Source organism: Leopardus geoffroyi, chromosome B3 (genome assembly GCF_018350155.1).
Source record: "Leopardus geoffroyi isolate Oge1 chromosome B3, O.geoffroyi_Oge1_pat1.0, whole genome shotgun sequence".
Classification (NCBI taxonomy): Eukaryota; Metazoa; Chordata; class Mammalia; order Carnivora; family Felidae; genus Leopardus; species Leopardus geoffroyi.
This window is the reverse complement of record NC_059337.1, coordinates 12,264,227-12,289,836: the sequence shown is the minus strand read 5'-3', so window position 1 is coordinate 12,289,836 and position 25,610 is coordinate 12,264,227. Positions and strand designations below refer to the sequence as shown.

At 49.6% G+C, this 25,610-nt stretch overlaps 1 long non-coding RNA gene across 3 annotated transcripts; it reads right to left on the bottom strand.

Annotated features, from left to right (window-relative positions):
• Positions 1-734: 734 nt before the first annotated feature.
• LOC123582525 lies at positions 735-12,095 on the bottom strand. 3 transcript variants are annotated; one of them, XR_006704427.1, is made up of 6 exons: positions 9,967-12,095; positions 6,848-6,926; positions 5,020-5,194; positions 4,275-4,530; positions 1,561-1,659; positions 735-1,450 (listed from the first exon to the last, which is right to left on the bottom strand). It is a non-coding gene; the product is annotated as an uncharacterized LOC123582525 (long non-coding RNA). The 3 variants fall into 3 exon arrangements; XR_006704426.1 differs by having other exon boundaries at positions 735-1,659; XR_006704428.1 differs by lacking the exon at positions 9,967-12,095 and adding an exon at positions 7,184-9,959 and having other exon boundaries at positions 735-1,659.
• Between the last annotated feature and the right edge of the window lie 13,515 nt (positions 12,096-25,610).

The following is a 25,610-nucleotide window of genomic DNA, read 5'->3' as shown; positions in this document are numbered from 1 at the left end:
TCCTAAATTTATAGCAGTTTGAATTGATATTTTAGCTTCAACACACACACACACGCACACACACAGCCTATTGCCTTCATGCCTCAACCAGAAATAGAAAGGGTCCCTGTGAAAGTTGTGCCAGGAAGTGACGCGAAGGGAGGGCGTGTCATATCGTTGCTTTGAGAATGATGTGTTTGATGCTCAGACTGAGGGCTCAGATCACTTTACATTGTAACTGTCCCCCCTCCAAGAAGCCCTAGGCCCTTAATGGTCCCCAGCATCCCCCCCAGATGCTTCTTGACCACAGAGCCTGCTGTGTTTCTATGCTCCCCGAGTTATGTCCTTCCTATGCCCCCCACCACCTCTAGCTCCCACATTCACACACTGTTTCCCCCTTACCCTCATATTTACAAGACTGTCAGGTAACCTCGCCTCTGGAATCGCCACATTCCTCATGAAAGACGCACAGAAGCATCTTATAAGCCGTTACTGACTGGAAGTGGATGCCCAGCTTCCTCACCACATGAGCTTTTCAGCGGCACTCTGCTCCCACATCGCCAGGTAAGCACCTTCTTCCACAGAGAACACTCATGACCGCATCCCGTCAAATGTCAAGGTTGTCTGAATGGCTGCCTGGGTTCCTAGGGACCTCGCCTGTCACAGAACACAGTTCCACAGACCCCGAGAGGAGCAGAAATGTGGCCACGGCACGGGCTCTGCCTCCAGGCCCAGGTAGGAGAATTCACCACAGAGAAAATAAGAACTCTGGTTTATTTATAACTTTTATCCAGTTCATATGTTTAAAAAAAATAGGATAGTTTTTAAAGACCCAGAGTTCTGATCCTAGCCCCACCTATCCCTGGCCCCACATAATCCCGGACTATTGTCCTTTGCAATAATTTCTGATACATTATCGGCAGGCCAGTGTTAATCACACACAAGCATGTCATGGGGGTAAATAGGCCTTAGATCAGTCTATGAAAAATAGGATATTGGGTGGAATGTCTTCTCTGGTCCCTCCCCAATCTAAAGACCCAACATTCTGATCACAAATAGCTTAATTTTCCTCTTGTTTCTTCAGTTGGGCCATGAATGAGCATTGGCATGGAGTTGAAAGGGAAAGACAGGTGGGCCTTTAAAGGCAGTGAGTTCTAGACTCTCCAGAATCTTCTGGGGTCTCCAGTTCCATACCATGTCATGCATCTATCTCCACCCAAATCCGAGGACTTGATGAAATTCTGAACAGATATCTTGTCTTCGGGTTTCCTTTCACTGAGGGGCCTCTGTGCTGGGAGCAAGTGAGCAAAATCACGGGACAGCAGCACTGGGAAATCTTCTCCCCAGCTGTGCTTATCAGAGGCCTCTTCCCTTCCATAAACAGCGCCAGATGGAGTTTAATTAGGATCTTAGAAAGTAAATAACGCAAAACCCAAGTTGGTGTTTTTCCTGTCACCCAATGGACAAGAGGCTGTGAGAGAAAAATACAGGACATTAAACAAGATTACTTCCCCGGAGACTGAGAGACAAACTGAAAGTGTCCTGGCTGGGCAGAAGTGAAGCTCTTCAGTTAAGGCTTACTTCACGCTGAAGGCCATCTGAGGTCCTGGAACACAGTGGCCTCCACTGGCTACCAAAGTCTCCTTTCTTCAGAGCTCACATTTGTAAACATATTTTTTTCTAGAGAAAAAAAAAATGAATAGCCTGAGTTTCTTTCATACCCTGTGGGCAGAGACCCGAGGCAGCTGGGGTCATTTTCCCAGTGTACTCATACCCAGTGTAACGCAACCATCCACCTAAAGGGAGAGGTAAGTTCTGCCAGCCCAGTTGGCTTATCCCAAATCATGCAACGTCCAGCTTCTAGCAAATAGACCCCTGTGTGTAAAGCCTTCACCTTAAAGCCAACAACAACGGGACATTATAGACATAGAAACAGCATCCCTGAAGGGTACCGATGTCAGCCATGTTCCAGGGAAAGGCCCTCCGTTAAAGGCATTGACTCACTGGACTGGGGTTGTACCACCCTCTGTGAGCAAACTGAGGGGTAATGTTCGCAGGTGCCATCTTATCTGTTGCCTGCAGAGCCGTGACGAGACACAAAGTCCCTCTTAGCCTTACCCCTTCCAGCTTCTCCCCAGCAGAGGCACTAACGTAAATTACGGTTCAAGAAAATGATTTGACCAGGCACCCAGAACTTCCGTTCCCCTGTCGTCCTACTGCATTCCCAAACAGGTAAAGCTGAACATGGAGACATATATGCACTATGACTGAGAGGGAATCTTTAGGTAAACTGAGCGGCGTTTAGAAACTTCTGCCAACTTAGGTTAGTTTAAATGAAAACAACCAAAGCCACTGTATTTTTCAACCATATGAAATAATGCTGCTTTATTGTCTTTAAAAAAAAAAAAAGGAAAACATTTAGCCCACCCCTGCAAGTCTACCCATTCAGAGGGTTGGGATCCATCCAAACAGAACGGTAGGTGGCTGTCTCTCTTCTGCACAATGGATGCCCCTGAGGCAGGCATCACGATACTCTCACCCACAACCTCTGTTCATCTGGTTGCTCCAGTATGGCCCTGAAACTCCCAGGAAACAGGAGCCCAGGGAAGCCAGCAAAGACAGGACAGGGTAAGCAGCTGCAAGATGTGACATAGAGATAAGATCCCTCAAGGGGCATCTGGGTGGCTCAGTTGGCTGAGCATCCAACTTCGGCTCAGGTCATGAGCTCACGGTTTGTGGGTTCAGGCCCCACGTCGGGTTCTGTGCTGACAGCTCAGAACCTGGAGTCTGTCTCAGATTCTGTGTCTCCTTCTCTCTCTGCCCCTCCCCCACTTCCCCACTTATGCTCTCTCTCTCTCTCTCTCTCTCTCGAAAATAAACAAAGAAAAAAATAATAATAAAATTAAAAAAAAATAAAGGAAGAAGAAGAAGAAGAAGAAGAAGAAGAAGAGGAAAGGGAAGGGAAAGGAAGGGAAGGGAAGGGAAGGAAAGGAAAGGAAAGGAAAGGAAAGGAAAGGAAAGGAAAAGAAAAGAAGGAAAGAGGCTCCCTCACAGTAAATTCTGTGGGAGAGTCCGAAACACAAAAACCTCAGGGAGCTAAGCTTGATGAACATAAATTTTTCATTCTTCCCATCAGAGCCATAGAAATACAGGTCCAAAGAACCTTCCACAAGCTAGGAAGTGCCCTGGGAGCTACTGGACTTAACCTAACTTCAGCCACAGACGTGATTAAGGAAAATCTGCACACCATAGATTGGCAAATGCTGGGACTAGGCACATACTGGGGAGTTGGGGAGCAGGCAGGAGGTCACACACGCTCACAGACTCACACACGCACACACACACGTACACACAAAGACAAATAAATATTAGGTCTACATAACCATGGATTCATTGACAGCATTTCTCCGTCTCGTTGATAATGGTTCAGAATCATTGGAGCTTGCTTTGGGCACAGTTGGGCTCTCCAGTCCCCTGCCCTACGTTTCTCTGAGTTTGAGCTTTAAACAATAGACCCAAAAGACACAAGCATAGCACAATGATTACAGAGTCAAAGAATCAGAATCATACTTCCTTCATTCTGTCATTCCATCTGAACCCTTGGAGTTCTTTGTGTTTAGTTTCAGAGGTGAACACGGCATGATTCTATAAGATGTAGGGGTTGGTTTTTTTTTGGGGGGGGGGGCTGGGGGGTGAAGGGCAAATATACATAATTAAGGTCATCATGCAATATTTTTCTGAAATTGAATATTATCTTGAAGATGAAATGTAACCTCTTTAAATTATTTTAAAACCAAAGAGGGCATCAAGACAATTTCTAGATATTGCACGATTACTGACACTAATTACTGGACAGAGGACGAGGTATAAAAACTGACCCACTTCGGGCAGCCAATCCACCCGTTGTTCCTTGTCATTTGCGACACCCACTTCCTGGAATGTTGTCGCCCAGATAGCAACATGGCATGCACCTGCACGTCCTCCAGCGTCTTCCCAAGTGCCCCCAGTTCACCCAAGAAGTCTTCTTGACCATAGCCAGCAGCTTCTGTCTCCGCAGCCATATTCACCTTCTGGGGTGGTTCCTAGTTCACTGTGCCTCTCCTTCCCTAAAAACCGGCCGCTCCCTGGGACAGCAAAGACTTCATTTGTTTTGTTCACGTGCTGGTTTGCAACACCCACAACAATGCCCAGCTTGCCCCCGAGCAGGTACTCAGTAATTACTCACCGAAAAATAATAATAATAAAAATAATAATAATGTAATTTCTGGGCCAATGATTGTATGACGTACACTTACTCGCTGACTTGGAATGCCACGTTCATTCAGTGAAATCACCGACTCAATATACTGAAGGATAGGGGCCTTCGTTTATAATCTACAGGGTGGCCAGGTTGGTGGGGGGCGGGGGTAGAGAGAGCGCAGATGAATTTCAGAAAACAGGAAAACCATTTGCAGAAGCTGCGAGTGAATGTAGAGACACCGCATTCGCTTGCCCCGGGTCTGTAGGATGTTAGAGGCCTCACGCTGCCCTCCTTCGCCTTTGTCTTCACACCTTTAAAGAAAACCAAGAACACCAACTAGTCAGCAAACACAGAACTCACAGGTCTCAGGGTTCCAGCTATAAAAAGTAGTAAAGACCAAAAGGAAGACTGCTAAGCCACTGAACACAACATGACATGATGTGAAACAATGGCGCTCTTGGCTGGTGGTGCCCTCACCCTAGTCTTTGCGCCACAATGGCAATGAACGGGGGGCACTTACCTTGCTTTGCTCCAAACAGTGATGCATCTATTGTACTCAAAGTCCTAAATGGAAATGACAGATAAGGCAAAAATAAACCCATATCTGGGCTTTGTATTCTTTATCGTTGGCCTCTTTGGCCACTAGCTTCTTACCGTTCAAAAGATTTCAGATTTAAAGTGTGTTTCAGAATCTAACAATGCAAGCTTTTACTTGCTAATCTTAGAGTGTGTGTGTGCGCATGCCCACGGGAGTTTTTGTTTCTCCAAAATGAGTTCTTCCAAATACATATTAGAAATACCACTCCAAGTGCACAAAGCTCTCACTGCAATTTTCATCGGAATTGGGTCAAAGGCAGGGATCCATTCGGGGAGGACTGACAACCTGGCAATGTGAGGTCTTCCTTCCATGAGATGCATTGAGTTCCCTCCATTCTTGTGGAGTCGGGAGTCTGCCCACGCACTGCTGACAGGTGGCTGTTAGTGGAAAAAGAGACAGGTGAAAGACAGGAGATGGTTGGACCCTTCATGTCCGGCCCCCTGTCCTTGTACAATGCTCCCCTACAAGCCCGAGCAGCTCTGAGCTGGCCTCCCAGTTTCTCCTCCTGATTTCCTTTGCCATTCTGTCAGTTCCACTAATACTGAATAAGTTTGGTTTCCTTCCCTTGACCCAGCTCCCCTTCTTGTTCAGAGCCCTTAGCTTCTCTTGGCCCCTTCTATACTTTTCTCTTCCAAATGCCCTCCTTAGTCCCTCCTCTTTACCTACACAAGGCCATTCATAAAAGTTAACATTTTCAGTTCCAAAAGTCAAAGTCGCTTTTAGCTTGAGGGGTTTTCCATGGACCTTTGTGGAAGTGCCCTTGAACATGGGGCCCAGACTCTGCAAGGAATAGCCACAAACAGAACCCTATGGTGTCACAAAAGTCAGTCCCTTCTCCTTCTGATCTTCCCTTCCTGGAAGAAAAAGACCCTCTCCCCGCCTCCCCCCCCACACCATTTCCTTCCCTTCCAGAGGGTTCCCCTCTCAAGTGAAGGGCATCTGAGAGCCCCTCCACTAGAATGTTTGTTTTGGCGCTTTTGTCTTTTGAAAAAGTAGCTGAGAAAATGTCTTTATCGGGACATGATCTTGCCAAGTCCTGTTTAGGCAACATCTTCAACTGGTTGATGTTTATTTCCCCTTAAATTTTCTCAAAATCACCAATACAATAACAATCAGAAAACTCCACCTGGAAACTGGAGACACAGGCTGGGTGGTCACCAATGCCCAGCAGTGACACTATGATATAATGAGCAGCACAGCATCTTCCATGGGTTTCATATTAAAAGAGGAACCATGGCAATGTCTGATGCCCCACCGTCCAGCCCAGGGGTATACCTCCTCCCCAGAGTATGGCAGTTCCTGGATTCATTCATCTGTAGCACTTGTCTTGCTTCACTGTGAGTGTGGAATAAGATGGTTTTTTGCAAACCCACAGATAGTTTTCATCCTCATCTCCCAGACTCCTTTATAGCCCAGAAATTGCAGGGTAACCTGGCAGGGCTCCCCCTGGGTGCCTCCCATCTTGGAGTGTCCTTCAATGCATCAAACATTTGATCATTACCTACTGGATGGAAGTCACAGCTCTGAGTACCCCAGGAAAAGCATGTCTGCTTATTTCCAGAACTTCATGGCGAAGCTTGGCAAAGATTAAATAACGTTGACTATGCCCTTCCCTGAGGATGGGTCCCAGAAGGGTTTGTGTCTACTGAACACTGAAATATGTATCAACTACCCCACACGAAAATTTCTCCAGCTTTTAAGCTTTACAAAAAACTGGAGTCTCCCCCACTCGTCTCCTACAGCTCAGCTCAGCCATCTTCTCTCCAGAGAATCACCTTTGTGTCCCTTCCACACCCCTCTCGCCTTGCACTGCTCTTCATGACGCCAAGGTCACATATTCTCAACATGGTCTTTAGCCACTGCCCCTCCCGGACAGACCTCGTATACTACAGTCATGTTAGACACAGAAACAAAATTGAATGGATAGAAAAAGTGAAAGAAAATTATCAGTGAGTTCTTCCCTCCTAGATTCTTTGTGCATCTGTCTGTGCTTAACAAAATTCTTTCACATCATTTCATTGTATCCTCACCTCAGCTCTGTTGTGGTCAGTTGGATAGGTAGGCTTATCTTCATTTTACAAATGTAGAAATTGGTGCTCGCAGGGTTGCCTAAGATTGGGAAAGGAAATCATTTTCTAACCCAGAATACCCCCCCACCTCCCAGACACCTCCATAACCACTTTTGAGTGGCCAAAAGTTGGTTTCATGTCAACTTATCAGAGAAGATCTTCACGACCTAAAGTTAGATGCCTTCTCTGTTATTCTTCCCCTTGGGGATTTTCCCTTGGTGGCACTAATCCTAATTTGTAACTTTTTTAAAACTTTTGTCTCCCCAACTGAGTCATCAGCTCTGTTAATGCAAGTACCATTTCTATCACAGTGACCATTGAAGTCTAGCATATGGAAGATGCTAGCACAAATATCTGTGGTCTTCTGACACCTGACTCTGTATTCTTTCCACTCTAATAAGCATTCGTGGAAAATTTCTTCAAAATGATCCCAATATGTAATTCTGGAATTGAATCTCCTCATTACTATTAAATCATTAAACTGGAATGCCTACTTTTCGAGCAGTGTAGAGTCACATCGGTAGGAAATGTGGTATGTGCCCACAAAGTCCAAGAATTTCAAGTAAATGGACAATGTCTCATGAAATCGTGATAGTATTTACTATCATTTGTGATGTGTCTGGCTGTTCTAAGTATTCTATATAAAAATTAACTCGTAAAATCCTCAACGTTTCTCTCAGGTAGACTCTTCCATTACCCCCCATTCTACAAGTGGGGAAATTGAGGGCTGGAAGTGCAAGCATTGCCTGCCCCCTGCCCCCCATCCTTGGGAGAACCACTCCAAAATTGTCCCTTCAGGGTCATGGTGGCCATCTCTGGTACCCACACTGAGTCTCCTGTTTCCCCCTGAAAACCTATTTCTTTGTCCCAATGTATGTCTTGCCTTGGAAGTCATGAGGAAGCCACACTCCAAAGGGGGTCTGAAAGTACTCTTTCTTCCCCGTCCACGGACTTAAGCCTGCACTTTGGCAGGACTGCTCTTTCTGTGGTAAGGCTTTACTGTGAGGGACTCCAGTTGGGGCCTGTCTGAAATAGCCAGACCCAAGATGGCAGCCAGACCCAGTGCTTTGGCGAGGGGTGAAGGAGTCTGTCCGTGCTAGCTGTGGTATGCTGGCCCAGAGAGTGGTGGAGAGGATCTGATGGTTGCCTCTATCTGCCGAAGTCGTCTTAACCTGTGGCCCACGCTGACCCTCCCTGCTTCTTTCAGTCCGCCTCTCCACTGCCCCTTTTCTCTGGGCCCTAGGCATGCCCCATACGCTTTGAGCAGCTCTAAAAAAGGCTAGAGGGGCTTTAGAAATTTTCTCGGTGCCTGAATAAATTTGGAACAACAGTCCTGGAGTACTGGCCTGTTCCCTTTCAGATCCTCACTGGTTTCCCTTATGTGATCTTCTCCTCCCCTCTGATTGTTCTCTTACCTTGACAAACTCTTACTCCTTGCTTCTCCAAGAAACATGCCCATATGACACAGGGCGGGAAATAGCTTCTATCTCAAGAGCCAACAGGCCATGGAAGCTGGCCTTCTTGGAAGCCAGTGGTCAGAACTGGCCTTGCTCTTCCCTCTCACTACCTCTCCCAAATCGAGCTTGTTAGTCCCCGCAACCTCCAAAGAGACCCCGCATCTCCTGTCCCTTGGTCTCCTTGTTCTCTTTCTTTATAATGTCCCTGAGCTCACAGTCCATGGACCTGTAGACAAAGAAAATTCTCCCACCCAGCCTTGAACTGCCACAAGCTTCTCCATGCCTGTCCCCAACTCTCTGATGTGCCTGCCGTTGCCACCTAATCTCATGGAGTTTGCCAGAATCCTCCTTGGCCCTCCTGTCCAGGCTGAGGGCCCACATGCCCTTTCCAGAGGGCATTAGCACCAGACTAGTTTGCCCCCTGCTCCCTACATCTAACATGCAGGATGAAGGAGATGTGTTTGTGATTAAGGCAAACGGTCGTGGAGAAACACAGAGATACTCCTTCAAGGCTATTGTGACCCTACCACTCCCTGGCATCCCTCCTACTTCTCTGGCCATTCCTCCTCAACCTCCTTGGACAGATGCACCTCCCTGACCCCAAGGCACCCTCGCTTTTCTAGTCTGTCTCCCTGGCAAGTTCCACCATTCCTATGGAGTAACTACATATGGCAGATAATTCACCAATGGCTATCTATAGGCCACACCTCTCCCATGAGCTCTTGACCTGAATATCGCCTCCTTTCAAAGGCACCTCAACTCAATACTCTCCACGCCTGGCAGTTGTGTCCCTGCTCCAGGGTCTGCATTCAGTGTTGGTCAACTGCCTCTGCAATCTACACCCGCGGTATGCCATCCTCCTCCACGTGGGTTACGTCCTCAACCCCTTCTCCCCAAGCCCCTCCAATCCTAGACACTGGCATTGCCTGATGGGTTCCCTGACCGATCCCCTCTCCCCTCCCCCTTCTAACTGGTGTTAGAAGCTGGGGTCTTTTCCCAAAAACCACACAGCAGCTAGGGTCTTTTTCCAAAAACCCAAATGTGACCATTTCTCTCCGCTGCTTAAAATCTTTCCATGGTTCCCTCAGGCTTCTAGGACAAAACACGAAAATTTCAAACCCGATCTACAAGTTCTCACAGCCTCTTGACTTTTATCCCCAGCTTGCATGGCTCACTCACATACCTCCCCACATCCAAGAGCCCCCTTCATTAGACAAGGTGTTCTCTGAGGATCAGCACCCGTTTCTATTTGCCTGACACTTTTGGTATCCCCAGGACCTAGCTAGTGCCTGGCACATAAGAGTTCAACAGATATTAAATGAACGAATGGATGAATGAATGCATGAATGAGAGAGGAGCACACTATGCCCTGTCCCAGGAGCACCAAGAGTGGCCAGACTAAGACCCAGGGCCCAAAGCCAACTCGGATCAGATGGGCCTTTAGCCCAGGGTTTTATTAAAGACACAATCAAACAAAAGAGGAAGCCCCAACTTGCACAGCTGAGATAGAACCTCAGAAGAAAGACGGCCAAGCCTGAAGGATTTAAGGGGTAGGAAAGACAAGCTCATATTTCTTAAAGATAAACACGTTTGTGACCAAGGGGAAGCCACTCTAAATGACACCTTTGCACTGTCTCTTTGAGCCATGAACATGGCCTTCCCTCCTCCTCAAGGTTTGGCCCCAGCCCTGGGATAGAGAGGCCGATGTGGTTCCAGTCTTAGGAGTAGACGCTGCTTTGGGACAGTTGCAACCAAGGGCTGCTGCAGCTTAGGGTCAGAGTTGCCTTGCAGGGGCCGGACCACGTGAGGCGACGGGAAGTGCTTTGGCCCCCAGTTTCCCTCAGCTGGGTCTGCCAAAGTTCCCACGAGAGGGTTCTTTTCAGCTAAGGCAGGGAGAGTCCAGTGAGGTTGTGAAACCACGCCAGAGGGCTCAGGCAGGCAGCCATGACTGCCTTGAAAAAGTTGAGTAAGAATTTGGTTAGAAAATCGAATCGCCATGCATGGCTGTGTGGTTACTGAAGGCTGAGCCAACTGTCAAGGTGAAAGCCTGGACTTTGGGCTCAAAGCCTTGGAGTCCACCTAGCTGCAGAGGGCAGGCACCAACCCCTGAGAATTTTAAGGATAGAACATTCTGACGGCAGTTGAAGGCAACCGTTGGAGCCAAGACCCAGAGCAGGGCAGAATTCACAGTCCAGGGAAGGACACAGACACCTTAAAGAGGAGCTCAGAGAGCATAAGGTCCCCTGAGGCCCCACAGCCGGGGATGGAAAAGGTTTCTGGAGACAGAACAGAACAGAAATGCAGGCATAGGAGCCTGCCAAGATATGGAAGAAGATCTGAGGGTCCGGGGCACATTGTAGGGGTGGGAACCCAAAGACGCCAATGGGCCAGAAGGCAAACTGGCCACTCTGTATGGCTCTGCTGGGGGCCTGTCCTGGAAAAGACAAGGCTCAGAGTCTTTTCTGCAGCCAACGGCTAACAGACTCTTTGCTCCACAAGCAGGGACCATGGCTGCTTCTGACTCTAGAGCTTTGCAAAGGATGTTCATTCGGAATCGGGATAACCTCAAGTCCAGAGGCATCCTCTCTAGAGGCACAAACACAAGTTCCAAATACTAAACCCACTCATTCATTCATTCATTCACTCATTCGGTCATTCAACAAATACTTATTGGGTACCTATCGTGTGCTGGACTTGAGGAGTATAATAGTGAACAGAAGGACAGCCCCTGCCTAATGGAGATTACAAGTAACTCTATAATACTTCTCCGTGTTAGGTATCTTAAAGGCACAGTTCATGGCCCTTGGAGAGCTTTAAGCCCCAATGTAATGTAGGTATAGGGCTTCTCTAAGAACAATGGAGGTGGGATCTGAAAGATGAGTAGGAATTACCTAGTTGAAAAGGGTGTGAGGAGAGGGAGGGCAATGGTGCTCTAGGCAGAAGGAACTTCAGGAGAAATGTCTAAGTGCAGAGAAGAAACGTGGCAGATCTAAAATGCCCACAGTGGGGCAGGGGGCAGGAGCTCAGAGAGGCCTGGGAGAAATGAGGCTGGAGAGGCAGGCATGGGCCAAACCACGAACGCTCATAAAGGGCAGGTAGAATTTTTATGTTGGAAGTTCATGTTGAATGGTTCTGGTCTTGATGCCGAAGGCAAAAACACAGGCAGCCATTGGCAAGACCTTTGCAGGAGGCAAATACACAAGGTCCAATAATGCACATCCTAGGAAAAGATGAGTGTATGTATATTCATAAGCAAGGGCGTCGGGCTCCATAATCCATCAGTAGTAAGGAATCCCTATGCTTATTCCCTGGGCACCAATTATGGAAGAGAAAACACACACACACACACACACACACACACACACACACACACCCCAGGCATCTCAGGCACAGAAACTTTGTTGTGGACGTGGGTCTATGTGCATAATTCTCCAGCCCAAGTCTATGTATCCAGGTAAAGGACACGGATTGCCATCCTCGGATTGCCATCCTATTTGCAAATAAGGAACTAAGTCTTAGAGTTGTTAAGTGGCTTGCCAAAAGTCATAAAGGGACAGAATGAAGACTAGAAACTACCTTCTAGCCCATGTCACAACACGCTTGCTCTAAATACGTCGGCCCCAGAAGAGAGTAAACTAAGATTTATTTCCGTAAAAATAATTGCATTCCTATATGCTTAATGAAACAGTTGGATAATATAGCGACTGAGTTCCACCCCTACGTTTGTAACGAAAGATAATAAACAGTGGGTGATTTACCCATCCTCAAAGTGATTCGCTTAAAGCAAAGAAGGCCTCAAAATTATCAAAGGGAAAGAAGAGAAGCAGGAAAAATTGGAGAGCTATTGCAGTCACTTGTAATGAGGTAAAGGCGTCCAAATATCACGTGGGTCGGCGATACTAAATACTCAGTGTCCATTGTAAGACTTGAAAACTTCATGCCGAAATTCATCTGGAAGATAAAGTTGTCACATCTATCAGAGAACGAATGCCTTGGCCACTCCACATTGACTGTAGGCAACATGAACATTACAATCACCATCCCGGCCCTTCTCAAATGGGCTGATGAGGGAGGGAGAGTGGATTAGCAGTGGTTTGAAAAAGAGAATCTGACAAATACAGGCGTGAGAGCCTGTGGAGGAAAAACACAGGTGCTAGACACAGCCTTCTGGAAACTCCCAGCCCTGGGCCCTCCTACTCGCTGCTACTTACCAGTCAGCTCTGACATCCCCAAAACTATGCACCACGACCCCCTACCCCCCCGCCACCGTCACCTGCCAGAGCTTCTTAGGACAAGCTCTCCGGTGGCTCTCTGGTCCCCAGTCCCACGCAGCCCAGGCCCATACACATCACTCTGAGATTCTGTCCATCGGGACAGAATTTGGGAGTCCCCCAAATCCGACAAGTCCTCAGCTCACTTCCTCCAGCTGACACACACCAGCAGCTTCACAGAAGCTCCATGGAAGGTGTGTCCATTCTCAGCGAAGTCCTAAGGTCCCCTAAAGCAACCAGGGCCCTTTCCAAACCAGGCGTCCTGCCTGGTTCCTGGCTGGCCTTTGGTCCCCAAAAGTGTGAGAACAAGAGAACCCTCAGAACCGAAATGGTTTAGCTGTTCCAGAAGGAGACACAGAGGCGCTCTGTTCCTTGGTCCTGACCCTTCCCACACGGGCACTGGCCCCACTCTGTGTTAATTCCAGAATGAACTGGACGCAGTTGTGAGGCTCAGGGAAATGCAGCACGGCCCCCAGCCTTCTTTGAAGGAATATAGAATTGATCCGAGGGGTCCTCCTCCCCCTTCCCCGTCCCCCAGGGGAGGCTGCAAGGTGGCTGCTGCTGTGCCCGCATAGGGAGCTGGACGCCCAGCAAAGTCAGGGAGGTCAAGCCGGGCGTGGGAGGACCCGGCCTGCATCCCTCTCCATGGCTGTCTTCCCTGAACCCCTGCACCCGCCTCTCTCCATGACGTTTATGAGTTGTTGAGGTGAATGGCCGCTGAGCCCTGGCGGGAGGGGAAGGGGCAGGGAGAGGTGGGCACGAGGCAGAGAAAGAGAAGGCACCACCCTATCGCCAGGATGACGCCGATCGGCACCACATCCTGGGCACCGGCCTTTGCCCCCCTGCCTTCCTCCCGCCGGGCAGAAGACCCCCATCTTTCAGATCCCAACCCCTTTTCTCCACCCAGAAAACCCTTTCCATGTCACAGGCCTTCCCTGACCCTGAGAATCCAGAGAAGGGCGGGTTGTCACCCCCACCCCGCGATGGCTGGGGTTTTGTCTCTCCCTGCATCTGTTGGATGAGTCCCGTCCCCTTCCTTCTCCTCCCCTCCCTTTTCCTCTGCTTTCATGAGATGCTGTGAACCAAAAAAGAATGATAGTGATGCGTGTTCATCACTGTCATTTTCCTTGGCATACATCCACACCCCACCCAGGCCTCCCTGCCCCAAGAAATATTCAGCCTTGGGCATCGTGACGTTTCGTGCCAGGGCAGAGCCGCTTCTTCTAGAAGGCTCTGGGTCCTTGCTTTTGACATTCCTTCCTTCTCAATCTTCTTTCAAAACCCATTTATGTGTTTGCCGCCCAGGGCACAACGAGAACTTCAGCAACCCGATGGAGGCTGTCGTATAATTTCTCTTATTATATCTAAATGTTGCATGCTTCTCTATGTCAAGTTGAAATAAATCTCCCCAGACACTCCAAAAAAACCTTCAGTGCCTCGCACTACCCTCCACAAACGTTGACAAAGCACCACACCTTGTTGTGAGAATTCACGGAGGGGCCTCTGGGGAGACTCAAACGTGCTCCCCACAGCGGTAGACAAACTGGCTTATTCTAAGGAGCGAGGCGGGGGCTGGATTCACATTTTAAGTCTACCCGCTGGAGCTAAAAACCCGCGTGGGGCTTAGTTTAGCAAATCAAACACTTGCTTTCTGAGCACGTGCCATGGACTGAGTACCATTTCTTATTTTGAAAAGTGGGAGGCCTTTAACGTGGGAATACGCGTGCACGCGGACAGAGTCAGAATTGTAAACTCACGTAAATATTTTCACCTGCTGAGCAGAAATACCCCGGCAGGGGCGGGGGGCGGTAGAGTGGGCGCTCCTCTCAATCTGTTGGAGTGTTTTTATCCCATGGTTTGGTAGTGCTCCCCTTTGCCTGCAGTGGGATGGGAATAAAGAGAAAGGGCACAATCCTGAAGTGTTTGAAGCCCGTGAACAAAGGCTCAGCCACATCTCCCGGAGCCGACAGGGGAAGGTAGAGGTAGAATGAAGTGACCCGGAAGGAGGTACTCCTGGGTGAGTCCCAACTCTGCAGGGACGCACGCCGACCCCACCTCCTCTGTTCATGAGCTGCTCTTTCCAAGGCAAAATATCTTGGGGGTGGGTTCTTCTGTGTCTTTTCCGATAAACTTGACTTGGATTGTGCGTTGGTCCTCTTATCAAGCCCGGGCTTCAGTGGGCCAATGCTGGACATATCACCTCCAGCATCTCGTCATAAAACACTCAATAGCTAGAGCCTTCCTCCTGCCCCCTTGGAGGGAGGGTTCTCTAGAAGTATGTCCAAGCACATGAAGAGGAAGCCCCAAAGCAAGTAGCAGAAGCTGATACTGGCTGTGAGCAGACAATCCGAGCTCAGCTCGAGGTGTCCCTGCTGAGCCCTGGGGGAGGAAGTCTAGCCTTCGGATTCTTGCTCCCCCAGAGTCAGGCACCTGCGGAGGCCTTTCCAGAAGAGAACCCAGGCTGTTTTCCTCCAAGCACTCCGCATACACGTCTCTCAGGACTGTTTTTCTCTCCTGATGGGCTGGACACCACGCCGTGTCTCTTATCACCCTCTGAATGAAGGAAGGGTGCTGGAAGCCGAGCCACCCAGCCTGAGGGGCAGGGCCCGGACTGTGGACGGATTGGTGACCGCAGGGCGGCCCGCCGACAGTGAAGCTTCTTGTCGTCCCGCTTTTAGGCAATTTGGCCTTAAAAGTACCTGGGGTATCGTCTGTTGGGGAATTGCGCTCGGCAGGCCCCCTGGGAAAAGAACCATTAGGGAAGAAAATAAGGCTCCGCAAGAGATTGTGCGGCCTGACGTTTAGCCCTTGCCATCCCCTATGGAGACTCCTCTACTTACAGGAAGGATGGCCTCACGCATTTGCCAGCAAAGAGGGCCCGTAAAGGAGAGACCTATGGATTTGAAAGCCCCACTCCGGCAACTAAGGAGTGTATCTCTGGGCACAGGTGACTCCAACCCCTAGGCCCACCTGGCCCCCCGGAGGCAATTCCAGATGATGACTGAACCTAGTCGGTGAAGCTACAGAATGGTTCATTGGTTCCTAGGTGCATGGTCTCTCTCAGAATGTATGAGGCATGAGTTTCTAAGGCTTTTTCGGCCCCTTTCGGGCACCTCGGACCGAGGCAAACACGTTGTTCTTCTGGCCTCATGTGGTTAAGAGGTCATGTCCCTGTAACTGTTCCACTTGAGGTATTGAGAAATGGAGGGCCTTTCACGAGAACGGCAAAGCAAATGCTTTGTAGATTATAGATAAACGCAGATGCATAATGGAATAATGCAAGAAATTAATCTATAATCAAAGGGTACGCGGGAAAGTTAGGGGAAAATCACCATGTTATTTCTTAAAGGTCGCTCATACATAGGAACATTTTCAAAATTAGGTAATGCTAGAAAAACATCGTTGACGGATGCTACAAGGAAATCACTAGCACATATAATGCCACGTTCACTGCGATAAATCGGCCAGTTCAACACACTGCCGTTGTCTGTGTCCATTTTTATTGTAGTTGTAGTTTTTTATTTTCCAGTTTTTTATTCTAGCTTTATTTTATTTTCACCGACGCCGTTCTTCCTTTGGGAACCCCTGTACCTGCTGTAGCTGGACTCTGGCAGAAGGGGATGAGACCAAGGGTGTACGTGGAGCGTTTGAGAAGGAAGGAGCTCACCAGACTGGCTCTTCCTTTGCACCCTACGTAGAGATTAGGGTGCAAATACTCCAGGCTATACTGGAAGTGGCATTCTTGTCTGAGTCTCTGAGAAAAACAAACAAACAAACAAACATGAAAATCCTAGAAACTGTAGGTCCCTTGTCCTGTAATGGAAGTTAGAGACTTTGGCATCTGGATGGTCTCCAGGCTCCCCTTGCACCTAACGCTCAGACTGAGAAGGCTTTCCTGTGGGGACTCAGCGGGCCCCCCTTCCTCCACGCGGGGATTCTCGGAGACACCTCTGGGGGGCAGAAACACGTCAACACCGTATGTCAAGGTCCGGGTCTAGTGCTGCCCTTCATAATCACACTTTATGGTTAAAAAAACCAAAGGCAAAAAGCCAACGCTTCAAAGCCAACACTTGTGGAATTTTGCAAAGCATTTTCCTCCCACCAACATTTACTGCATACTCATTATGGGCCATGTGCAAGGACAGGTAGTGGGTTAAAAAGCAGTCCCTGCCCCCGAGGGGTTCACAGTCTAATTGTGAGGAAGTGGGAGCGGGGGGGGCGGTCTATAGAAAATGGGAGCCCCTGGAGGGACTGACCCAAGCCAGGGAGCAATGCCCCACCTTCAAATTAGCAGGTGACAGAGAGAGGGTGCCAGGCTGGAGGAGGTTTTAGGAATGACCATTCCCTTCGTAAGTGTCTCTGCGACATTTGCTATGAGCTACGTAAGGGTGTATCCTCAACTCCACTCTCTTTTTTTTCCTAGAGTACAAAACACTGTCCAATCAGCAATTGTCCTTGCGTACCAAAGACTGGACAAAATGAAGCTTGGGTGGCACGGGTTTTATTGGAACCAGCTCACCGTAGCCCTGTTACTACCCAACGTTACTGGAACAGAGACAAGGCTCTTATCTGGAAACTTATAAGGAATTTATCCCTGGCTCTGAAAACAGGGTAGGAAGTAAAATCATATGAAGGGCAAGACTGGTGTCCTGAGAAGGCGAAGGCTTTCATTGCTTTATTCAGATTGAAAGCTAAGGGGGCCAGCCACACGCGATTCCAAGAGTAGTGATCGTTTCTTCCCCACATTCAAGAATGCCTATCAGAGCAGGAATCACGGGCCTGTAGAGTTATAAATGTTTTTGCTGGGTTTTATTATTATTAGTATTATTGTCGTTCAGATCCATCCAATGAATGCGTTACGTCGCACTTGGGTGTATTTCAGAATCCTGAAAATAGAACTAGAAAGTTCACGGACCTGTCCCCGCCCCCCACACCGCACACACTCTCTCTCGTGGTCTCCAGCTTTCCACTTCTGCCTGAGGGTTTGCCTCTCATGTGCCCCATCAGAGCCTCCAAGAAGCTTTAGGGCTCTACCCTCCGCAATGAGGCAGTGATACTGGTTTTGAATCCTTTCTGGGGATGTTTCCACTCAGAACTTCTTCCCAATTCACTGCCCTCGGGGCCTTGATCATCTTTCCCGGGGTTGTCCCCCTGCGCCCCTCCTCCTCGGTCTGATTTCCTGACGCCCAGGGACCTCGTGTGTCCCCAGGACCAGTTCGGTTTCTCATGTCTGCCCTTCGCCCAGCCTGGGTTCCAGGGGCCCTTCCCCATACACCCTCCTACACACAAGAGTGTATCATCCCGTAGCGTGGGGCAGCCCCTCGAGACCGGGTCTTTCAAACAATGTAAAGCACCTGCTTCTGGAAGCTGACTCCCTACCCATCTCCATTGCCAAACGACCTAAACAGGTCCCTCTTCGCCCAGCCTCCTGGCTCTACAGCGAGGCTCTGTTCTGACTGCCCGCTCTGCTTGACCAAGCCCCCAAGCCAGGCCTCAGCGACACAAACTTTGGCAAAGCCTCTGTCCAGCCATCCGGACGGAAGCCCTTCTGATGGCCCCCGCGACAGGAGTCTTGCACGTGTGCCTCATCTTTCTAGATGAAGGGGAAGAAGAAGGGGAAGAAGATGGTCTGAGACACCATCACCCGCTCTTGGCAACAAGTAGTGGTCGGGCCAAGCGACCGTCGGCTGGCGATGCTTCCCTGATGAAACCGGGTCTCCGGAGGCAAAGGAGCTCTCTCACAGGGAGGCCCCAGCAACCACCAGTCAAAAGCCCCACTGAGGACCCGCAAATCCCTTAGGACCGTGAATGGGCAAAAACTCCAGGGGCGCCTGGCCGGCTCAGCCGGTTGAGCGTCTGACTTCGTCTCAGGTCACGATCTCGAGGTCCGTGGGTTCGAGCCCCGTGTCGGGCGCTGTGCTGACCGCACGGAGCCTGGAGCCTGCTTCGGATTCTGTGTCTCCCTCCCTCTCTCTCTCTCTCTCTCTCTCTCTCTCTCTGCCCCTCCCCCGCTCATGCCCTGTGTCTGTCACAAAAAAAAAAGAAAAAAAATAGCCCACATGGAGCCTGAGGAAGGACTTTAGTGCAATGATAGAATAGGAAAACAGAAAGCCAGCCAGACCGGCACTTGCAGAAGAGGGATCCCAGTTGAGCAGAAAGGAGACTTATCACAGAACGGAAGAGCTGTCTCAGCTTCTCCATCTCTGTCTCACGCGATGCTTGTGGGTCTTCCCAGGGTCCCTGGGGCCAGAGGAGCCTGCCTGTTTCCACACGGGCCGCCCTGGGGAGGTCCGCAGGCCGCCGCACACAGCCCTGCCCCAGGACAGTCTCTGTGTCTCAAATTCTCCAGTGGGAGGCCCTGAGAACCAGCAGTCACCAACAGAATCATTAGCCAACCCCGGGACTGTCCCAGTCAATCCCTTGGGGACAGGCCAAGCAGGAATGTGGCAGCAAGGGAGGTGGGGGACAGGAGCTCACCTCCGTGTGGGGAGGTGAAAGTAACATGAGAAAAGGGGTGGGGAGGCGGGAGAAATCGCCGCCAGGAAAGTGGGGAGCCTGATCCCCCAGAAAAGGCTTCAGGGACTCGGCCCAAAGAAAGTTTCCCTGGTGTTCGGCTGTCCCAGGCAGCGATAGCAGAGGGAAGAAGAAACAAGTTGACCAGCCGCCCGGGCAGAAACCACGCGAAGACAGGAAGGAAGGGCTGAACTGAGGGGCTGAGTTGAGAACTTTCTGGAGAAAGAGAGGATTGAAAGGAAGAGCGGAGGTGCAGGAGGCCGGGCCTTCGGTGGCCCCTCCGTCCCAGAGGGCAAAGCGTCCACCAGAGGAGGGACGCACTTTAGGCTTGAACCTCAGTTCTGGAACTAATTCTAGAGCTCTGCTCTGTACCTCAGTTTCCTCTTCTGTAAAGCAAGAATGGTCCATATTGCACAAGGATGGTATGTGAGATCTTTTACCTTCCTTACTTGGCCCACCCTGGGTTCATGGGAAGGGTTCCATAAATGGAGCCTATTAATAGTCCAGAAGCTTCCCCCATGTGAGGGGAAACGATGCCCTCCTCTGGGTGCCCATCACCCGCGCTGATTTTCTCTCAGACCTTAGCATACGCCACCCCGGGCTCTCCCAGTCCCTATCTAGCTGGACTGGGCAGGAGGGCCCCATCCTGCCTGCCAGGCCGGCCTTCCCTCAGCCAGTGCTATAGGGCCAGGTGCCCAGCAGACGCATAGGGCCCTCTGTAACCTGCCCATCCCTAAAAAGTAATGTGGACGGAGAACGGAGGGGGACTCCTTCTGAGCCCCAGCTTTGTCCAGTCACTGGCCACATGCAAACAAAGGATGATGTCAGTGGGCCTCAGTGTCCTTGTCTATAAAATGGGAGGCTCGGCCTTTGAGTCCTCTGGAGGCCTCTCTTGAGGAAGCTGATTTTATTTTTTAAAGGAGACAGATTTATCTTCTGGATTTAATACACTGAGAAACAGAGGAAAGTGACACTCACAGAAATGTCCTGTTTCAAAGATGTCATTAGACTTCAGGAAGTGGTAAAGTTGACCCCAAGCAGCACCCTCAGGGTTCAGAGTAGCGTTAGAGTTTAAAACAAAACAAAACAAAACAACAAAACAAAACAAAAACAAACAAAACACACAAAAAAACAAAACCAACCAACAAACAAAAACGACTGTAAAAAGATGTATGTCAAGAAGGAAAAAATTCAGAAGTGAAGCTGCATTTCCTTAGTGAGCCGAATCACAATGTCCTGCTGTCCCCTGTCACACAAACCTCTGCATGAGAGGGTGTCCTTCCAACCTCACGGAGCCTAGGCCAATGCTGCGAATGCGGGCTTTACAGACTTCCACCCGGGCCTTATACCTGCTAGGAGTCTCCCGGCCCACGTGCAGCACAGCCGGACAGAACAAATGTCTGCCCTCCTCGCCTCCCCTCCCCCAGCCGGGCTCGGATCCACCGCACGTGTCCTGCTGCTGTGTCCCCACGGGCTGGCATGTCTGCTTCCCCCGCTAGACTGTGAGCTCCTTGAGGGCAGGGACACTGTCTTCCTCTCCCTCCCCAGCCAGCACTCACATTTTCAGACAGCTGACCTCTGTAGATGACTGACAAATATTTGAGACGTGTTTTCATTAGATAACCGGCTTTGAGAAATAGAAACGGAACTCAAACATAGACAGAAGAGACAGTGTTGAGTGGGGGGCAGAGCGGGAGTCGATTTAGGGGCACTGAGATCGGTGTGTCAACCAAAAAGTTCCAGCAAAGTGAAAGCATCTGCCCGTACAAGACTAATACTCCGGGGAGCAGCCGGGAATATGGGGGAACTGATGTGTGGGCTAAACGCCATGGGCACGTATAAGATAAGCCTGGGAGAGAAGGGTGGCCCGGGCACTGAGGCCATGATTCTGGAGAATTCCCGTCTCTTAAAGGACAGGGAGGTTGGCTTCAAAGAGCAGAGAAGCAGAAAGATCATGGAAGAAAAGAGAGGAGGGAGTTTCAAGAAGAAAAGGCTGAAAATTGAGTCAGGGAGACATGTCTCGGTCAAGGGCAGAACCAAGGCCAAGGAAGGGGCAGCACCAGTGGTAAAATTCTGCCCAGCAACTCAAGAGTGAGGGGATAAACTGAGGCACGGCAATAATACCATGAGGAAAAGGGGATGTACCAAAGATTTCTTATAAACAACAACAACAAAAAAAACCAACCACAGGAGCCTTAGCAAGCCCTCTGTTTTATTTTTCTTTTTACAGCAAAAGTAAGATTTTCTGCACTCTAATAACCAAGTTTTAACCGGGGAGGCAAGGAGTCGAGGTTTCCCAAGACTTCTTCAAACTCCTCGTTGGTCAGCCCCCATCTCACGGGAGAATGTCAAGTGTGAGAAACCCCATTATGGAAAGTCTCCCCAAAAGGACAAATCAGAACCCCAATACCCTCTTGGGCTCCATGTCTGACTGCCCAGGGGGGGCACTGGAAGCGTGAGATCCTCCAGAAGCTGAAATGGAAAACTTGCCTTCCCCACATCACAGGCATAAACTACACGTACAGACCCAAAGGTAGCCTCCTACCTCCTACGCTCTCCAGGGATCTCTCAGAGGAAAGCAAGGAGTGATGGAGGAAATAGTGACAGCCTCAAATAACTGCCCTCCAAAACGTGGCCCTCGGGTGGTCTCTGTAACTCCATGCCAAAGCGCCAAGGTTCTAAGTTTGGGCATCCCCCACACCTGAGTTTGGGGACACTGGGCCCACCAAACTGCTAGCTTGAGTCAGAAACATTAACTCCCTGGGCCTGCGTCTTTGCCCACGAAGCAAGAGGAATTTCTCACTGTTGTGTGTGTGAGTGGAGTCATGTGTTCAGAGCGCTTGGGACGGCGGCTGGCACACACACTCAACAATTGCTTATCACTATGATGTCACGCGGGGATGGAGGGCAAGGTGGGCGGGAAAAATGGAAGGGGCTTCTGGGAGGAAGTGGCAATTAAAATTAGCCTTTGAAAATAAAAAAGAGGGGCGCCTGGGTGGCTCAGTCTGTTGAGCGACCGACTTCGGCTCAGGTCATGATCTCCCGGTTTGTGAGTTCGAGCCCCGCATCGGGCTCTGTACTAACAGCTAAGAGCCAGGACCCTGCTTCAGATTCTGTGTCTCCCTCTCTCTGCCCCTCCCCCACTCACGCTCTGTCTCTCTCTTTCTCTCTCTCTCAAAAATAAATAAACATTAAAAAAATAAAAATAACCTTTAAAGATACACAGGGCTTTAAAACATAAACAAAGTGCTGCTTGTCAAGTTTTGTCCATCCATCCATCCATCCATACATCCATCCCTTTGTTCATTCATTCATTCAACAAACATTTTTGGTGTGCCTAGAATGTACCAGGTACATGAGGAGCATTAGGAATGCTCACAATGAGTCTTGAATTTCATCTTCATTGTGCAGACATTAACACTGAGGCTCGGGCACTTGGTCCAGGTGATAGTTAAGTGATCATGGTCTTCCAATGAAATATCAGGAAATTAGCCAAATCTCAAGCCAGGTAATTCCTATTTTTCTTTTCCTTCCACATACCGGAAATGCCATAGAGAAATGATCTGTGGCCTGGATCTCCAAAGCCAATGCTCCTTTTTCTTGGTGGAATTTTGTCTTTCCTTTTCTTTTCAGCAGCGCTGGCCTTTTGCTGAGAGTCGGGGGTCCACGTTGTAGAAGTTCTGCTGGAAACAAAACCTCTTTCCTTCCCGTGTATAGTGGCTTTCTAAAGCACTTCTCGAGAGGTTCTTGTGTTGCTCTTTGCTAGAGAACCACTCTTCACTCCCCACAGGGAGCTGATTCTTCACAGCAGAAGCCAGAGCAGATGAACGTGAAAACGGGGATGACTGGGGGAGGGGGAGGGTAGAGATTTGGGGGTCCTTTTTTCGGCCACAACCTCACTTTTGCAAACAAAATTCCAAGCGCTTACAGAGTGTGACCGATGCGTTCTTTGTCATCCAGTCCCATATGCCCGTTTTTCCAGGTTCTCCGCAAAATTCAAGGCCATGCGTTTGCACTGCGTTGCTCCCTCTTCTAACGGAAAGCCAAGCGGGTAGCCTATCCCAACCCCAACAGTGCCCGTAGCTAAAATTCCTGCAAAGAAAAAGGGTAGAAGCCATTAAGAGCCACTGAGCCACTCAGCCTGTGGTCTGTGAACCAGCATCATTCACACCATCTGGGAGCTAATTAAAGATGCAAAATCTCGGGCTCTGCTACAGGCCAAGTACATCAGGATCTGCACTGTAAGAAGCCGATGTGTGTTCATAGTCCAATACGAGAAACTCTCCTCTAGTTGCTCCTGTTGTCCCCATTTTATAGATAATAAAACCAAGGCACAGAGAGACTAGGTAACATGCACAAGAATATGCAAACAGTAAGTGGCAGAGCCGGGATTCAAACCCAAGAAGTCGGGGGTCAGAGCCCGTGCTCCCCACACCGCAAACCACTGATGTTTAATCACAAGCGAACTACCTTCCCAGAGCAGTTTCTCGTTCCCAGCCCCTGCCATGAGCCAGAGAGCCCCCTCCCCTTTGTTACCAGAGTCTATCCAAAATATTGCTCTCATCGTACTTCCCCGGAGAACATGTCCAGTGTTACCGCCCCCCCCCCGCCAAAGACTTGCCAGACCAGGTCTAAATCCTATCTCATACGATAAGACCTCTGACAATATGGCCCCAAAGCAAAGCCTTACCAACTTCATCTTTCAGCTCTTCCTGCCTCCCCACTCCTGTCACCCAAACTCGGGGTACTTTGTATCTTCCCACAGACTGGGTATGGGCATGCCCTCTAGAATTTCCTCCTTCTCCACCTGGCAAAAGCCAGATTCCCCCCACAAATCAAGGCCAAGCATCCTTGCAACATGGACGCATTTCCCAGCTGCCTAGGCCAACGATTATTACCTCAGGCCCTCTGTTCTCACCCAGTTCGTACCACGCTGGTAAATCTTACATGTGTTGAAGGATGTATATCTTTCCTCCAAACCCAAGGTGTGATGTCCATGTTCAGAGACCATACTGTATACGTTTTGGGGCCCACTGTGTCCACTGCAGTGCCCTGCCTGTGGCAGTGAGGGCTTCTACTGGGAGTCGGTGCCATGTGTGGGCTGCCTGGCTCTATGGATAAATGGAGGAAAAAGAGCGTCTTCCTCAATGAACCCTTCACTTGGTGGAAAAATGTGCCACCTTCCATACTGTGTCTTCACCCTAATGAGCCCTGGAAGAAAAGCCCAGATTATTCAACGCACGGCTCACCTTCAAAAGCACCAAGCTGTGGAGCAGAGGTTGGAGAGTGTGGTGTTGCTACCATAGTCCTTCTCTCTGCATTGGATACCGGAAGGAATTCTCTGTGTCCCTCCCGATTGCAATGTTCTGTGAGCCAAAAACGACATTGTGTATGAAGCCAACACCCAGGCTGTTTGGCGTGGTGCAACCAGGCCCTTCAGGCTGGGAGAGGGAATGATTTCAGTTGTTCGTAATTTGGGGCCACTGGTTACTCTGGGGCACATTTCCTTTTGCTAAATTTCAATCTCTTATGCCAAATCAACTTGCCCTCTGCAATAGGTTTTGGGGAAGCCCGGGCCCTTTCAGAAGCCGTCCTGAACACAAAACCCAATTCCTTGGCCGTATCCAATACTTGCATGGCAGTATTTGGTTTTTTGTTTGTTTGTTTGTTTGTTTGTTTTTTTGAAAACTCTCAGATGCCAACACTTCCTCCAAAATATTCAAAGAAAAAGCCAAAGAGTAGGCCAAAGGCTGTATCAGAAGAGGGAACCCTAAACAGCTTCACTATTTTCTTCTTTATCACTAGAGAACATGCCTATGTGGAGAGAAATCTCCATCCTCCATATTGTAACGGGCAGTTTCATTACCCCCTGAATTTTGAAGCCTTTTTAATATTCACACGTGGCCTCAGGAAAAAAAAGTGATCCTAGGGGCGCCCAGGTGGCTCAGTCAGTGAAGTGTCCAACTTCGGCTCAGGTCATGATCTCGCAGTTAGTGAGTTCGAGCCCCACATCGGGCTCTGTGCTGACAGCTCAGAGCCCGGAGCCTGCTTCCGATTCTGTGTCTCCCTCTCTCCCTGCCCCTCCCCTGCTCACGCTCTGTCTCTCTCTTTTTCAAAAACAAGCATGAAACATTTTTTTTAAGAAGTGATCCAGAGGATGTACAAGACCCTTGTCTACTTCTCACCTCCTACTGTGTGGAGACTGTAGGAGTGGTCTGTGCATGTCTGCCATGGAACATTCCCTTGCCCAGTGCCACTGCGGGCCCTCCATGCTGTCAGCCGTCGTCTTCCCAGCTCTCAACCTCTGTGAAAACAAACCGGACAAGCAACTCCAGGTCTTTAACCGTGCTCCCCTAGGTACCTGTGGTGCTGCCTCACACCTGCCTATTTGTCACTATTCTAAATCCAACCGGTCCGTCAACGCCTAGGTGCGTAGCTAGCATGGCGTAGGACATCTGGAGATCTGGGCCGTGAAGGGATACT